The sequence below is a fragment of the Lonchura striata genome, chromosome 4, assembly GCF_050655825.1.
Source record: "Lonchura striata isolate lonStrDom1 chromosome 4, ASM5065582v1, whole genome shotgun sequence".
In the NCBI taxonomy this organism is placed as follows: Eukaryota; Metazoa; Chordata; class Aves; order Passeriformes; family Estrildidae; genus Lonchura; species Lonchura striata.
Genome location: NC_140706.1, coordinates 67419573 through 67436248, shown reverse-complemented (window position 1 = coordinate 67436248; position 16676 = coordinate 67419573). Strand labels below are relative to the sequence as shown.

The following is a 16676-nucleotide window of genomic DNA, read 5'->3' as shown; positions in this document are numbered from 1 at the left end:
TTTCTGCTAGTCCTGACAACTTCAGAACTATTTAAAAACTGAAGTTAATGCACAAGGGTAACTCTCCATGTGTTTTCAGAAACACAGGGCTTAAAGGGGCAGAGGAAGATCTCTACCAAAATCATGGGAGGTGAGCTCTGTCTGAGCTACTCCAAATTAAATCAGTGACATCTGAGATCAGTTTTAAAGCTGGTGGAGTAAATGGGAAGTTAGACAATGGGCATCGGACAATGTGGTAACTTGTGTTTGCATATCAGGTCTCTAAAGCTGCTGTATAGTCTTCTGTTTTGTGTTACAGGCTGTAAGGCCATAAGAACTGCATCAAGGAAGCCATGCTGACAGAGAAAGTGAAATGCAAGGACAAAGGAGCACTTCCTCTATTGTCTAGGCAGTGGAGAAAACTCCTTGATATCCCTCTTATCAGATAAGAGCGGGCAGCAAGTTTTTTATATACGTCACTGCTCTCTTGTGGCTTAGGAACATGCTGAGTCAAACAACGACAGCCTCTCTCACACTGTCACCGGCTCGGCCCCACAGGGATGGCTGGAAAGTGGAAATGTGAGAAACCTCCCAGCCCAGCCCCGCCAGGCCGAGTCCTCCTCTTTCCTCTTCGCGATGGTGCCACCCAAGATCTGCATGACTTCGACTCCGAAAGCCTGGTTCCCCCACCCACATTTTCCTTTACAGGAGAGCTGAATGGAGGCTTTTCCCATGGCTTAGTCATTGCTATGGTTCAGCCAAAAAAGTCTGTAATATACAGGTCTGCTTTCAAAGAATTTTTATAACTTAGGTTTGTGAAATTTCATGTATGTACTATCTGTGACTTTGGGGGATTGTAGGAGACCATGGAAGAGAGTTATGCTGGAAAATGGGAGCTAGAAAGAACATTCCTGCAAAATGGATTCAATAAAACTAGTCTTCAAAATATTCCTGACAACTTTGCAAGTCAGTTCTACCCTCTTGCAGTCTTATTTTCCTATTATAGGCTTTGGTATAATTATTTGGTCTTTCAGTTTTGCTTTGTGAAGAGAAAACCTAACCTGGGAAAAAAATCTATTCTTAACTTGTATTTGCTATAAAAAATCAGAGTAAATATAACTCTGAATGTGGAGACACAGACAATAAAATATTAATGGCCAGCAATCTAAAACCGTTTACATTCTCCATAATGTCCCTTCAGGATTAGCTTGTAGCTAGTTTCTTTCCCATCCTGGTCCTAGGTCAAATCAAGTAATGCTTTTTAGGCACATCGTTTGATGTATTACCGACTACTAATGACAAACTGTACTGAGGAAACATCCTGTCAACACTTAGAGCCTGAGACAAGCTTAGACCTACCCTGCACAGAAACAGATATTCAGAACTGTCCTCTTGTGGGCACATCCTTTTAAGTCTCCTTTAGTGCTGGAAGCATCCTCCCACCTCCTGGGTCACAACTTTCTCTGCAGGTAGGATGGAAGGAGCCACTACATGACCAAGTGGGATCTTCTGCCACTGCAGTAAGCAGTATCATGCAGTTCCTTTCACATCTCAGCTAAAACCTCCTGCATAAGGCCTGAACAGTTTGATGTCCGTAACTAAGAGCTGAGAGCTGTGCCTGAACTGTGTTCCAACTTTCATTGAGATCTTCATTCTTCTTTGCAGTCATGCTTTCCCCACTACCAGAGGACAGCCACATTCAGAAGACAAGTAGCAGCTGACAGGAAGTTTGGCTACCACAGTGCTCTTAAAATTTTGAGGGCAGAAAGGAGTTGTTCAGCTGAAAGCCACAGATGGGGAGAGGTTGGGGCAAGTCATTGCTTCTACTCTGTGTGGCAGCCAGGACTTCTGCTGTTCAGATGTTTGATGCATGGCAGGTCTGCAGGTCTCCTTGTGAAGGATTACCCACAGAGCACCACCTTTCTACCACAGGAGTGTTGTCTGTTTCCAACACTCCTACTGCATTTCCCAATAATTCCAGTAAGAGACAAGCCTATGGTGTGAAAAGCAGGGATATAGTAATGCTGAAACCCAACAGTGTGCGTGTCATGTTCATCTCAAATATTGAGAAAATCAGAAAAATCAGAAGAAGTACATGCAGGTGTTGGACAGTGAATGGAGGATGCAGAATGGAACAATGCAAGATGTTTCCTTTGTTTATGTACTATTGTTAATGAAGGACAGAAGTCAGAGGAGACTGACTCACTTCTGTATGACAGTATCGTTAGCATGAAACAAATAACCTCTGAAACATTGCAGGCTCAAGTTGTATCTGGTGCACAGTCTGGTACACTGGTAACTATTCCAGTAGGAGCTGGGGCTCCCTATATCCTGACATGCCTTGCATGGTGATCAGCATGGCCCTACAGTTTGAGTTTTGATAACAGAGTTAAAGGTTTGATGTTACAGATTCTTTTGGAAGTCACTCCCAGGGTTTGGTGAGGCTGCTGATCTGGTGTGGGATCTCCACAGCAGAGCAGTTGTTTCCTCTTGCACAGTCTAAAGCTAAACACAGGGCACAGCCACTGAGGGGCTATGGCCCCTTTTCCTTCCTCCAGCAGATCTGCTCTGATTTGGCCTTATTAATACTTTTTACATAAAGTTATCTTCAACATCAAATGCAATTTTCTCCTTTTTATTATGGTTATTATTGGTAGAAGCAGATGACTGAATACCACTTATTTCTGACTAGTGGTCTGCTTTCTGGTTTTCAGGTACTGCCAAAATACTACAGATTGTATCCTCCTTCATCTATGTATATGTGTTTACTGTTTATACTCAGTTTCTGATAGAATTATTTTTAATTATAGTGTTGATTCCAAATCCTATGAACTCAGTCACACTGGTCTCCTGCCCTTTCTTTTGTGTCTTCCCAGGGACAGTGTCACATCTCATGGTGCTGGGGCATCCCTGGCACAGCAAGAAGTAGTGAGGACAGAGAAGCCATGTGACATTGCACTGGAGGATGCGGTCTGCCTCCCTTTGGAGTGACTCCAAGTCCTTGCTTGCACACCAACTCCTCAGCTTGCCCTGAGCACCACCTCTGTGTGTTGCAGACCAGTGGATCAGCCACCAGATGTGCTGTCCTTCAGCCCCTGCAGCAGAGGGGAGGCTTTGGTGTCACACTGTATAGCTGGAGGGAAGTCTGCGGCAGAAGCCACATCTGCAGTTCTCAGGGTGTACAAGTGGAGGTGCTTTCTTCAGCAGCAAAGCCATTTAAAGAAATTTCTACTTCAGGTCACTCTTCTGTTTCTCATACATTAATTGCTCTGGTGATGAAATGCACTTAGTTATGACTTATAACTTCATAAATAGATCTGCTTTTTGTTTACAGGAGGCTGAAGAATGCTGAGGTGACTAGCTCATGCTATCCTTAACAGATAAGCTAGTAACATTGTAAAAACAGTGGTTTTTTTTCTTCCTTTTTTCCAGATGTCTCTGTCTACATCTCTAAGTAGCTGTATCTAACACAGGGAAGTGTGTGCCTGTGCCTGCAGATTTATCTGTTATGTGCACACACATGCAGATTTGAAAAGCTATATAGCACAATTGTTTGCATAATGAGTTTCATTTCTCCTCACAGGTCAGCGCCTTAAGCGAACCTTGGAAAAACTATTGTGTAAGCAGTCAGCACACCAAGGCAGCAGCACCCGTTGGGTAGAGCTTGTCTTGGATAAAAAGCTGAATGCTGTGGTTTCACTGACTTGTTGTTGAAACCTTGTGGTTTCTGTGTAGGAGGGTGTATAAGCTGGACACATTCGACATCCTTGATTCTGAGCTGTGAAATCTGTACATCTAATTTATGAAAATTATCTCTGGTTCAATTTTATTTTCTTTTTAATGAAGTCAACATATTTTCCTTGCATTCAGTAGAAACAGTAATGGAAATGTTTTAAGATGCATTGTGAGCATTTTTGACCTCAAAAAGTGAGAGAAATCAAGATATTCTTGGTTATGATTAAGGTCTAGGAAGGAAATTTTAGATTAAATACAGAGAGCCAGATGTGAGAGGAAAGCATTTTCTCAAGTGTGGAGACAAATAGAGTAAATAACTGTGGGAAATGACAGAGGCATTATTAAAAAATCTTCCACCTGAGAATTTGATTTAAAAAACCATAAATGACTAAGTAGGATAACTTAGAATAAACTATGATACTGGTACCGTTTAAGGCAACCTGCAGTATCTGTAGTCTGAAAAAGTGGTCTAAATAATTAAATTTATGAAATTCAAGACTAAAGAATCTAAAAGACATAGAGAGGGAGCTGCAGCAGAAATGGTACCAATCACAATAAAACATAATGGGATAGGTGATCAGTTGAGTGTTTTTCCTTCTGTAGTTGAGTTCCACACTGCATTCAATGAATTGATTTTCAGGATGACAGAATCATCACTTAACTGAAGCCAGGAGAGCCATGGATTCACCTGTATGAGCCTTTACTCCTTCCCTCACTCTCGTCCCTTCTACTCTGGTAAGTGCCTCCCATCCTGTAACTCCCCAGAAAACTGAGCTGCATCAGTACAGGACACCTGAACCTCTAATACTGGCAAATCCCATTCCCTTCACTGTCGGCAGCAGTGGCTGCAGTGACTGCCCAAACTTTGACTTTTTAGCAACAACAGTTTTGCCTCTGCCAGGCAAGTTCCCAGAAGCATGTACACCATTCCCTCTAAGTGAACGTATGGGAATGAATTAAAAATGAGCAAAGACCTCTGGATAGAAAACAAAGGAGAAGAAAAATAACATTCAAATTAATAAAACAAAGTTTCTTGCTGAAATGTAAGTGAAATTACTATTTGTGTGAGAAAAAACTACTCAGTGTGTTTGTGGGAGTACCAAAATCTGGCTGAAAACATTAGTCAAAGCATTCTTTGTGAATAAAGATTGAAAGTGTGATCACCCACTTAGCTATTTCACAGGGATGACTGCAAGATGCATCTTAATAATTTTCAGTAATTTCCATATCAAAACGTCAATAGAAGACCATAGATTTTAATTCCTCTTTACTATCTCATTGATCCATCCCAGAGGGTTGTTCCTTTTCAAAGAAAAAAAAATTTCAAGTGTTACTCTAACACTGTACCTTTGACTGGAAAATTAAGGTGTCTTGTCCTGCTTGTGTTTTCTTTTCATTAATCTGTGACAATAAATATGATGACTGCATCTGTAGATTAATATACAAGAAAATAGTAAAACTGGTCTCTAACAATACTCCTCTGGTCAAGAACATTTTTCTTGCCTGTTACTTATGAGCTTCTTCCAGACTGTACAATTGATACCTGTTCCTTGAGCAGGACAGTGCTGTTTCTCTGAATTAACTCCTGGAACACCAAAAGGCAAACAAGGAGGCACTGAAGATCCTAGCCCAGAACAAAGGTGGCTTTTGAAAATCAGATTTTTCCCATTATCACTGTAACATATACAGATAGGCAGATAACCAATGATTAGCTTTCTTTTGCAGCACACAGATTTCACCCAGAAGCAATATCATAGGTTTCATCATTCCTTCCCGTATAGCTCAGTTTCCACTCCTGGATCCTCCTCTTCTGATTATCATAAGGATTACACAAGTACTTTTTTATTCAGCCCATGGAAAAACCCTGTCAATGCCTCTTCTACTTGGTAGCTAAGCCTCCCAGGATAGCTGCATCTCTAAAATCTCCCCTTCTGCAGGTTTGTTGAGGGCACAGCTGAAAAGTCAGAAGAGATGCTGGTGGAACTCCAAAGGCTGCAAAGTGCTTGTACTTGATACTGCTGCACAAAGGGCAAAAACGTGAAGGGAAGTGGAAACATTTAACCTGAGAACAGGAAAATTCACGAGAATCTCAGAAACGGCATGAAGAGAAAAGGAGACAAAGATGTAATTTCCAAAACAATACCCGGAGATCAAAGGAAGTTGATGTGCTTTCAAACACTGTTTGTGGTGGATCTGCAGGGAAAGGTTAAAGAACGTGCTGTGAAAAATGCAGAGTCTGGCAGAGAAGTGACAGACCCTGTAGATCTTTTCTTGTCTCTTTTCCTTGCCATTGCCCTCTCCTTAACTGATTTGGCCACACTGAGAGAAATATCACCGTTCCCTTTAAATTGCCTTTAAATTGAGCAGAGATGAAACAGTTCTACCATCTGCTATAATCATGTGCCATGGATACTCTCCTTACTTATTGTCTGAGCTGCATTCTTTTCTCCTTTCTTGCTAGACCTTGTTCAGTGCACAAACTTTCCCTCGCAGCTCTGTTCATCATACCCTGATTGATTTTATAAAGTTTGGCTAATTTATGCCAAAGCAAATAAATAACTAGAAATATAAAAATGTTATGTGATGACACTTTCATATGCTCATTCCAGTTTTCTATTAATTATATTTAATTATGAAATTTTATTTGAAATAGTTTTAAAAGCTGGGATATAAATCTTTCTTTTGTTTAAAGCAGAATGTCCAACCTGCAGTGAGCTTTTTTTTCCCTTGCTCATCTCAATAGTTGCAGTGTGTTTTATGCCACTTCATATGGTTTCTGTCATATTAAAAAACTCAGATGCTCTCCCTTGTTTAGGTGATCAGTCTAATATTTATAGTCATTCTCTATGCTTTCTTAGATTTTTATGATTCAGTACACATACTCTGAAAATTTTTTGTTTTTTCACAGGTGGTAGACAGTGCCATGGTTATATACAGTGATAACCAGTATTCCAGAAAATGGTGGACAAAGGAAAAGGACACAAGTAAAACCAGACCTTCTGTATAAAAAGCCTGAAGTTGGTTCTTGCTCTTCCTACTTGATGCAGGAGGGTGATCTGATATATAACAAAAGAAGGTCAGTAAGCCAGTGTGCCATAGTAGAAAGACCCAGGCACTTGAAGGCAGTTCATAAGGAGCAGGGATAATGTAGGTTAAAGGTAAAAGAACTTCTACCTTAATAATTTTTGTCTGCTTCTAACAAGGCCAGGACAATTTTCATTAACTTACCAGTCTAGGGAATGTGGATTTGCCAGCTGTTTGGACAGGTAGTAGTTTCCTTTTTCTCTGACAAAAAGATAAGTAGTGAAACTTTTGGAATTCAAACTAGCCTTATATTTATGTTGCTCCTTGATGTTTAAAGAAAACTTCAGTGTTTTTATTAAGGCTGAGAGGGTGGTTAGGAGAAGCCAGTATTTTGTACATTAAATTGTCTTCTCTGTATAAAATTGTATTTCGTACAATACGTTGTCTTCTCATTAGTGTAAAACATTCTTCAGTGTTCATAAGTTAGTAGAAAATGGCCTAATATGGGTTGATGTGGACTGCTGTGCCTTATTAGTTCTTTAGACCTACACAGCACTTTATTGCACCTAGTGAAATGGGGTAAAAGAGCCATATTTAGCTATTTTTCTGTTCCCATTTTCTCCGTTGCCTGGAATGACAGTCCCTTTGGCTGCCTCTTGCCCTGGACGTCTTCCAAGAAATCTGCATACTCCTTACTGAAGGGACTCAAGGGAATTTGCACCTCCAGGGTGTTGATTTACTTTTCTTCTGCTGTGAGCCAAGATTTCTTCAAGAGCGACACTGTGCATGAACAAGAGAAGTTCAGTGCCGAGGTGGGCATTCACATATCTGTGTGTAAATCAGAGCAGCTGAATCCACACCTCTGTTGCTTCTCAGTCTAGTACTGAGAAAGCTTCCCAGGACTGAGTCATTTGAGTGAAGTGCAATAAATGTCAGAGAAAATAATTAAAACAGAACCTCCCTGAGTGTGAGTCATAGCTGCTCTCTAGTGGACTTGTGAATAGTGTCAGCAGCTCTAAGTACACTTATCCCCAGAAAATAATAATATAGATATTCTGCTGAGAGATAGAAGGTAAAAACTCCCTGCACCTGTGAGTTCAGCTACTTGACTTTTTTGCCACCTCTTCTCTTTTGGTGGCTGACTTACACCAGAGCTACAGTGAAAAACCAATGCAGAAGCACCTTTAAAAACTATCTCCTGTCCAGTGCTGTGGAGAGACAGTATTTCATTGACTCTATGTTGTGGGTTTGTTTGCAGAGGACACTGTTTCCACTTAGCATCCTGAGAGTGACAAGTATCTTAGAGCTAAGGGAAACTGTTTTATCGGAAAAGAGGGAGGTGTTCAAAGTACGAGGGCTTATTTCCTGAGGCAGCATGAGGGAAAAAGAGCAGAGGGAAAAATATCAGTTGCACAAAGGACCTTCATTTTTGGGAACACGACGTCTTCTTGGGCTTTCTCAGGAGAAAAGTCAATGATTTCTATGGGGCTGAGGTCAAGTAAGTACATGCACACAGAGAACCTTGGGAAGGCAGGTCCTGCCCAGCACAGTCTGGGGCTGGATGTGGTATGGAGCAGTGCTCCCTACCCCCAGGGACAGCACTTCTATTCCTGATCTTCCCAGCATCTGCACTGACTCACTGTTTAGCCTGCTGTCCACTACATTTCAAGGAATTCTCCGACATCCACCAACATTCCCCGAGCAATGATCTTCTGCCTGTATTGATTCATTGCAAGATTAACTTCGGGACCAAATAACGTCATTCCAACCCACTAAAAGTTTATTGGAGAGACTGAAAAATTAGTCTTTAATACTATGACTGAAATAAAGTGTGCAACAAATTGCCTTCTGGAGAGAGCCTTGGTGTTGTGCAAGAATTGTTCAGCCACAGACAAAGCACTGGTGTGTTTGTGAGTCTATTTTAGCCACAAATCCAAACAACAGCCCCAGTGGCACTGGTTTGAAGAAAGGCAACTCCATCCTCGCTGGAACTGGGACACTCACAGTGATAAAATTGGTTTGATTATGGATTTGCTGGTTACATTAAATCACATTTGTTCTTTTCTGGCAGGGACAAAGTCCACAATTTTTCATTGTTAATTTGTTGCTCATGAATAATTGTTTGCATCTTCCATTGGGAAGTTCACTGAGTCCTTCTCCCATCTACATACCTGGAAAGAGGGTATGTGGTTCTGTGCCTGAAGTGAGGAGATAAGCTAAGAGTCTGGAAGGGCTTCCACCTCTGCAGAGCAGAGTATTAAACACCTTCCTTTTACTGAAATTGAGGAAAGACTTCCTTACCTTATTAAGTAAAAAATCTGGATTTTGTAGTCTCTGTCTCCAAGTAAATGGCTATATTGTCCATTGTCCCTTCCATTGTGTACATTTGAACATGTGAATTGCTGATCTTTGTCATTACACAAACACCTAACATTTAATATTGCAGTACAGATGATAGCAGTGAATAGGACATAAATCTGACTTTTGCTGCCCTTATGGACCATCACTTCCATCCTTTAGTGGGAGTGAGGTAATGGTGGTTTAAATGAAAAAGGCTCAAACTTTAAAAGTAGGAAGTGCTTTTTTGTATGTATAGGGAACTTAACAGGCACGCCTGAAGGACCACCTTGATCTGTGAAAATATGTCAGTCTGATCTCTGCAGAGGTGAATATATGTACATGAAAACTAATATTGTCTATTTCCTTTTTGTTCAACTTCCTGTATGCAGAGGCCAAGTTGTTTATTCTTGTGAATGATGCAATGGGTTAACGGATAGTATGTGGGTTATCAGTAAGGAAATCTGAAGGTATAAGGACCATAACAGTACCTAATGTTTCACTTTGATTAAACTAGTGGAATTCTGTCTAAATGGAAAATTGTGAAGGCGTACAGCCTTCATTGCATCAAGAGGATATGGTAGGAAGTAACTCAAAAGACAAATTGTCATATTATTTCTAAATTATTAAATACCTTGAGGGCTTTCAATTCAAAGCCCATGCCGTCTTCTTACAAAAGTTTTTACAAAATACATGCATAGTCTGTCCTTGCCGAGGCTGAGATTTAGGCAGATGTGAGGCTCAGGGGAAGGGTTTGGTGGATTTACTTGGAAGCTAAGAGAAATCACTAGGAGGTTGTATTCTCTAACTTAGCTTGCACAAGAGAATGAGCATGTTTCCTTTTGGATACTGCTTCCATGACAAGCAGCCTTGTGTATGTCAAACCACTTTATTTGCTTTAGAAATCTAAGTTAATTAAAAATATTTAATATCAATTACAAAAAAATATGTATATTCCTTTTTGTTTCTTTGCTGCTTTATAGTGTGCACAGTGATGCAGGATAAAGCTCAGTTGCCTGTTATGGAAATGGAAAAGCAGGGGAGCAGGGCAGCTACCCATAATCCTGACCCCTGGGAGCTTCAAAACATAAAGCAGCAATCAAGATTCTCTTTGAGGTGGGTCTTGTAGACATTGTTTCTGTGCCCAACTGCTTGAATAAAGATCAAGAATAATGTTTTGTTAAGAAAACAGTAGGGAGGGAATGCCCTTGGGTTACCCCACCTTAATGCTACATGTTGGTGTTTTGAAACTAGGGTGGGGTGATTTATATTTTGATAGACCATTACCTAGGAGGGAAATAAATAACCTGAAAACTTGACCTCATTAATGCCTTGTTCCTCACCAATGTTCTTTTTGTTGTTTATATGCTGCAAAACTGCCTGTGAGGGCAGCCAGGAGCTACAGACAGTTTTTACAGGAAAGGCCGGCAGTTTTCCTGGGAGGACTTCATCAAATACATTAGGCTCTGAGAATTAAATGTACAGGCAATATTTTCCTCTTAAATTTATAGGTAAGAGGTACCTGAGTGAGTGCCTTCAGTGCCAACCACGTATGTCCTGCTGCAAGATGCAGGACCTGCAAGGTGTTGGCAGAGTCTGTAGCATTAATCACAAGAGATGCACTCCCAAACCTGACTTATCCCACTCATCTCTTGCTATGGCTTGTCCACATCACAAGCCCTGTGCTCCCCTGATGGCGAAGGAACAGCTCCCAGGGCCTCACCATTTGTAAAACCTGTATCTCCCAATTTCCTCTTTTTCACCTAATACTGACCATTTCTCTCTCTGCCTTCAGAAACCTAGATTTTGTTTTAAAGAGGTTAATTTTGTTTGCCTTGAGAGAGGCTTTTTTTGTAAAACTGCCTTGTTGCTGCTCCACTTCTTACTAAATCTCAGATGGAAAAATGCCTGCTTTTGTCCCCAGACTTGTTTTTCTCTTCTGCTGGGACTTAATTATTATTCTACTCTCCCAGTATTGCTTAAAAGATGTTGCAGAAAACAAAGTTGTATAGTATAGAAACATAAAACAATTTCAGAATGGGATTAATCACCCTATCTTCAACCTCTAGCTAAAAATAATTTTTAAAAGGATGATTCACAGTAGAAAGTCTGCATGAGGTTTCTCAAATTCAGTTCTGGTTTATCATCTGTGAGGCAATTCTGTGCTTGTCATTCTGGCAATGTGGTATCATTTTACTTGAAAATGGCTTTTACTGATTCATTTTGGGAGATGACTTTGTTGGTAAATTAGAAGGTTATTTTTGCTTCTTTCATGAAGTATTTGAAGCATATATCAGACTATAGAAAATTTAAGTAAAAGTAAATATATAATAAAACATAACAATAAGTACAGTCAAAGTGCAACACACTTAAAGCCAGTGTGAGGCATTGCTTTTTTTATGTGACACACAAGCTGTGGAACCTCAACATCATCAGGGCAAGACCTTTGTGAGACAATTAGGCACACTGGTAACATCATCTCTACTTAAATTACAGCAGAGGGATGAAAAGAAAACATCAAACCTCGGGAACAGTGATGCCTGTCATGCATTCATTTGGATGCAGGAGTAGTGCCTGGTGCCACAGGCTGTCAGGGCTACCCCAGCTGGGTGCTGGGGCTGGTTTTCAATCCACTACAACAACCTTGTAGTTCCCTTCACCTGGGCAAAGGCTGTGGCTGTTTCTGCAGCCTCTGTAAGGCTTGGCAAGCAGGATTGATGCCTGGATCTGGTGGTACATTGGCTTCCTTGGGGCTTTAAAGGACAGTGATTCCCCTACCTACACCAAAATTCCTGTCCTTCTTGATCAAATCAGACCAAACGCCTGGTCCAGTGTGAAGTCTGTTTCCAGGTCTATATGATAAGCTGTTTTCTGTTATCAAATGATCCCCAGAGAGGGAATCCACCAGTCAGCTTTGGTGGAAGTTGAGCTATGCATCAGCTGCAGGAGCACTCTGGAGACCCAGCAGTGTTTGATGGACTGGCAGGACTGGGTGCATTTGGGAGATTGGTCTGTGAGGGTAAGGGAAGTTCCTGAGTTCACAATAAACTGCACTGGATTTAAATAAAAAATGTAAGTGCAGTAGTGAATAAAGGATACTGGCATACTCTTTAAAATTTTCCATTTCCCTAACAGACTTTTTTCAAAATTATTGCAGGGAAGATTGTGAAGTAACTAAGCTTTGCTACCCCTGTGAGACCAATGGAGCAGAGAAGTGGCACAAGCCTTTTCCTGAGCCCCTTCTGCTTGGCTGCCAGCCCCGGCTCCTGCAGGTCAGTGCAGTGCCTGGTGATTCCAGGAGGAAGGGTGACTAAGAGGGTGACAAAAGTCAGTGGAGGCTGCCCTGAAGCCCTGTCACAGGAGGTGTGACATTTGTGGCAGTGCTGGCATACTTGCTGTGAATTGCAGGAAGGGCACACGAGGTCGAATGGCCGAGCTTCTTGGCTCTCTCACGGAGGGCTGTCTGGACTGGAAATCAGCTGCTGCCTGGTGAAAGCTTTTTATGAATCACTTTTAATTAATACTCGTGAAGGTGGGAGGGGGCATTATAAAGAAGGATCAGTGCTGAGTGTGGCCAGAAGCAGTGCTGCTGAAAGGGCACACTTCCCATGCTGGTGCAGGCACAGCGGCAGCAGTGCTGCTGGGAGATCTGCAGCTGCACATAAACTCCATGTGCTGACAGTTTCCCCACATAGGCTCTGCTAGCACTGCCAACCAAACTGCCTCTGGAACTAGTCCAGAGGAGAGCCACTGAGTTGATCACAAGGCTGGAACACCTCTCCCTCTGAGGACAGACAGAGAGACTTTGGTTGTTCGGCTTGGAGAAGGAAGGGTCCAGGAAAGAGTCTAGTATGTAAAGGTACAAGAGGGCTGAAGAGGGACTTTTCACAAGTGCATAGGACAAGGGAGAATGGCTTTAAGCTGAAGGAGGGTAGGTTTAGATTAAGTTTAGGAAGAACTTCTTTACTGTAAGAGTGGTGAGGCACGAAACAGGCTGCCCAGGAAAATTGTGCACTCCCCATCCTTGGAGGTGTTCCAAGATCAGGTTGGATGTGGCTCTGAGCAGCCAGGTCTAGTGGAAGGTTTCCTGCCCATGGCAGGGGTGTTGGAACTAGATGAGCTTTAAGGTCCCTTCCAACCAAAACCATTCTATTATTCTAAGATTAACCAAATTTTTACAATCTACAGACGTTATTAGAGCTACATTTTATATACTTACCAACTGCATCTGCAGCAAAGATGGTAGGCATGATTTATGATTTATTTAGAAATCATTTTACATTATTAAACAAGTGTGCTTTTTGGGGGGAATTTAATGTCCTAGTTTATAATAAATATTCTTCTTAGCATTCTAAGAGTAGTCATATTTATGTGGGGAAAAATTAAATCCCTTAACAGTCCATAACTGAATTTCAAGCTGAATATATCACAGAGAGAAAAGAATATATTTATTTTTCATGCTTTTGGTGTATTTTAAGTCTATGTGCTGTCACACTGATAAGCAATGATCTCTTAAGGGCAGAAATGAAAGCTTCCTTTTACAAACCTGGATTCACTCACACCCATAGGTCACAAAGCTACAGCAACATGAGCACTTCAGCTCCTACAAGGGTCCTAACATTTCCTTTCACATGCACATTGGTGCTTCCCTTTCCTCAGTGAAAGAAAACCTGAGACCATCCAGGAACTCTCTGTCAACAAGTGTCAAAACCTGCACCTCCAGAAATCCCTCAGGGCTCTGTGGTCACTGAGCTCACACCTGGGCACACGTGGGTGTCAGTCTGTTCTCTGCCAACACGTGTCAGTGTGTGAAAACTTGAGCTAAAGGGACCCTGAGAACATTCATTAATGCTTTCTATGGGTTTCATCGCCCAGGCCATGTCTTTAGCTTAGACATGTATCCTGGTAATCTACATCTCTACCCAGATGATGAGGAAGAGATGACCAAAGCTGTAACTACCCACAAGAAGATTAAGCCTATGAATGACAATAAGGCAGTGTTGTAAGAAGAACAAGGCAACATAATACAGGATTTAAAGTTACCTTTGTTTTAATGAAGTGAAATATCAACATGTAGGCTGATCTTTTGTCACTTTTACTGTTTTGCCTTACAATTTGCAATCCCATACATGAATAGCTGTAAATTTTTATTCTAACACAAATTTGCTCACAGATTTGTATTTCTGAGGATAATATAGACAGGTGTTTTGTACATTTGGTCTTAATTACAGACAATGAAAGACAAACTCATCTGCCAAAGCAGTCTTCAGCCACATGAGTTTTCCAGCAGCAGGTAATCCACAGGTACTGAAAAGATTGTCAGATGTTAAAGGTTCTCATTCCAGGTTGCCTTTAAAATGATATTGTCTATCTACTGAAAATGTTTATTCCTGAAGACTTTGCCAGAGGGTGTTTCCTTAGGTATAATTTCTGCAGCTGGGAATGACAAAAGAGAGGTTTTTTACTTGGTGGCTACCATAGATAGTTGAGGTTCACTAAGCAGACCAGGACTCAGATATTCCATGAAGTTCTGAATTGAATAAAAGAAAGTGACTTAATGTCAGTGAATGTGAAGTTAATTTAAATCTACATTTATATGAATCAGAGGCCTAGGCAACCTAAAATAAGAATTTTATTATTACAAATTAAAAAAAAAAAAATAGCAGCACTCAGTGTACAGTTTGGAAAGCTGTCCTGTAGTATAGTGTAGTACACCCATGCTCAGGGTTAGGGTAGAAACTTTGATTTCAGACTAATTATTTCAGAAACCATCCATTTCATACACACAGTAATAAACATTAGAGGGATAGCAGAAGGTTTCTGCCAGAGCAATGTCACCTCTGTTCTACCCCTAAGGAATGACCCAAACAATGGACAAGTTCATGAATACAGCAAAAAGGTATTGAAGAAAAATATCTTTATCCACATACTCATGGAGTACATTATAACATGGCCAATCTCACCAAGTTTCACAATGAATCGTAGGTGGGAACTGAAAAAAGCAGACTGTTGCCCAAACATCGTTACCGTAAGTGTAAAGGAAAAGAAACATTGTAGGTGGGGATTGTAGTTCTGAGCCATTCCTTTGCTGTCTTATATGTAACTGTCCCAAAAAAAACCCCAATAGGACTTCACCGTCACAAATGTCCCGTTCTGCAGGCAGCCTGCCTGTTCTTGGCTGGTTGGCCACAACCCCTGAGCACTTCTGACAACAAGAAAAGAAAAAAAAAAAGAATGCCATTTGACGCATTTCACGTTTCCATTCCTGTTCAGTGATCTTTTTCCTTCTGTCTGCGGTTGTTTAACCTTGATCCAGTCATTCAGGTGAGAACAGAGAAAAGTGGAAACAAGGCTATGTGTTTTTCCTCCCGTGTGTCGAGACACAGCACAGTCAGAGATGGACTCAGTGGTCTTCGAGCCGAGTGTTTCAAAGTGTTCTTTGAAAACAAAACAATATTTTGATTATGGCTCAGTGGCATTTAATTTCTGCAGCCAATAGTAATTATTTTACCATCTGGAATAGTGACTGTTGAATTTTCCCCTAGGGATGGCTGAGGAGGTTGTTGGGAAGCACCATCGAGGTGCCAAGCTCCAGAATCCATGGTGCAGCCAAGGATCAATTCTACATTTTGCAAAATCATCCTTTGCCTGTATGTGCTTAGACTTTGTTATTTGCAAGCTGTTCAGCAGCAACAAAAATTTCCATGGAGTAGGGAGCAGAGAGGAGTATTTTAGGATAAAATCCAGTTTGCTGTTTCCAGCCTGTGAGCTGCCTACATTGCACTGGCAGCTATGAATTAGGTGACTCAGTCCTGTGTGGTCACAGTCAGTCAGAAAATAGCAATGTTTGTGGCACACAGGGTGCTGTGGCTGGTCCCAACCTATTGAGCAAATCAGTGTTTACAACGACCACTGCACTTTTCCTTTCCCTGGTGCAACACCCAGAGCAGCCTGCTTGATTTTTCAACAGCCAAGTATAGCAGTGATAGCAGGGCCAGTGTTTTCAGAGGTGAGTCTTGGAAATAGCGGGTGAAAATTGTCTCCTCTGTTTAGACACCTAAATAAAATGCCTGCCTTCAGAAACCTTTTTGAAAGCCCCGGACCTTATCATTAGTGACATATTGTTGAGATCTGTTATCTATGTGGTTCCACAAGTGACCTAGAATAAGAAGAGAAGAATTCTTGTTTTTAGAAATGGAATAATTTGCTCTTTACAGAGTCCTCCATGACGCAGAAATATTCAGGCTGTCTGCTGGCCTTTGCTTTGAATATCATTGCATGGAATGTTCTTTCTAAGCAGTGTGGAATTGCCCAGTGGCAATCAACAAGCAGAAGCAGCTGGAGATGATCCAGGATGGTTTTGTTGGCCGTGCTGCCTTCCCAGGGTGAGCAGAAAATCCACCGCAGCGCGAGTGAGCAGCAGGAAAGCAGAGCAGGGGAAATTCATGGCACACCACAGCAGCTGTAGTGACTGCTGCAGGCCACAGCCACAGTGTAGATTGAGGTTGCCCTCGGATTTTTCACTGATTTCTTTCGGCGTATCTGCAGCCAAAAAAATCAGGTCTGGCTTTCTTTTAGCTTCACTTCAGCAGCCAAAGCAG

General features: G+C 41.4%; 1 protein-coding gene across 2 annotated transcripts in view; it reads left to right on the top strand.

Annotated features, from left to right (window-relative positions):
* Nucleotides 1-16676, top strand: part of BBS12 (Bardet-Biedl syndrome 12) — a 43679-nt gene that overhangs the window by 6782 nt on the left and 20221 nt on the right. For both annotated transcript variants that reach the window (XM_085579317.1, XM_085579316.1), the window contains exons 2-4: nt 2856-4449; nt 5652-10191; nt 12233-12347. The gene's annotated coding sequence lies outside the window, so the exon portion shown is untranslated. The remainder of the gene's footprint in view (nt 1-2855; nt 4450-5651; nt 10192-12232; nt 12348-16676) is intronic.